Here is a 1,176-nt window from a genome sequence, read left to right as displayed (position 1 = left end):
CAAGTTAATCGTATCTACTCCATCCAACAATCTCATGGGGAATCTGTCCTCTTGCATGAAGCTTCCCCTGTCCCTCTTTGCTTGTTGTTCTGTCAGACATATGGTCATTAGTATGACCCATGTAACTTAACTGTCTAGAACCCAGGCTGCCTGGAATCCCAGACCACAGAGGCAGAGGCGTTAATCAAGGATGGTTAGCCACTAGCTTGTGTGTTTCTTCCTGGAGGATGTGGTTCTGCTGATGTTACTTCTGATTTAAGAGCCAGGAGAGCTCAACATTTACATCACTCTTCCAGAACAGAGATGGTATCTTTGAGAATGAAAGAGCAGAGAGAAGCAAAACCTAGGCCATTTCCTCCATCCAGATTCAGGGAGCCCAGAATCCTGATCTCACTGCAGGTCTAGACCAAGGATGAAGTGTGATGCCTACTGTCCCCAGGAAGATGGAAACCAGGCTTAAAAGGTACATTAAGCCTTAGAGTTGACTCCATGGTGGGTTTGGTTCCTCAGGTAGAGGCGACATCCTCCAGGAGGAAGCAGGAGGAAGTGATAGCTAGAAACTAGCCAGGAGTAGTTCCTGGGTATCTCCTACCCCCATCCTGATTTTATTGTGATAGGTACACTTCTTTGTATTAAGCACCAACGAAAAACACAGTGCATGAGGCTCACCTAGGGCCTAATGCTCATTTCCTCCTTCATTCCTCTGAGGAAAATCAAGGAAGGGAATAAATCCCAGGCAGACCCATCAGACCACGTGGAGATGGTTCAGGAGTAAGTAACTATTGCCAAGTCGCCTCATCAGAACCTTTTGAGGACTTGGTAGTTGGGGGTATAAGGAAAGACTAATTCTATTCTGGTGGGACAAAGACTTGGGCTTGGGAACTGCTGTGTTTCCACTCATATGAATAAACCAAACTACTGAAGAAGTCCACTACTGAAGAATGGAAGGTAAGAAAAAAGCAAGGAACAAGTCGTCTTGGAACTTCTGAACCCAGTTGAACCTAAACCCAAATCTATCACTTTCTGCCCTATTTGCTTGAGACAATGACATCTCTTATCGCTTAAGAAAGTCTGAGTTGACTTTCAAGCACTAGCAAACCAAAGCGTCATGACTGACAAATCCCCTTCACAGCATAATTCAGAACTGGTCGGTGAAAAGGCCTCCACAATGGGGAG

This window comes from Chrysochloris asiatica, unplaced genomic scaffold (assembly GCF_000296735.1).
Source record: "Chrysochloris asiatica unplaced genomic scaffold, ChrAsi1.0 scaffold00105, whole genome shotgun sequence".
Classification (NCBI taxonomy): Eukaryota; Metazoa; Chordata; class Mammalia; order Afrosoricida; family Chrysochloridae; genus Chrysochloris; species Chrysochloris asiatica.
This window is presented reverse-complemented; position numbering follows the sequence as displayed.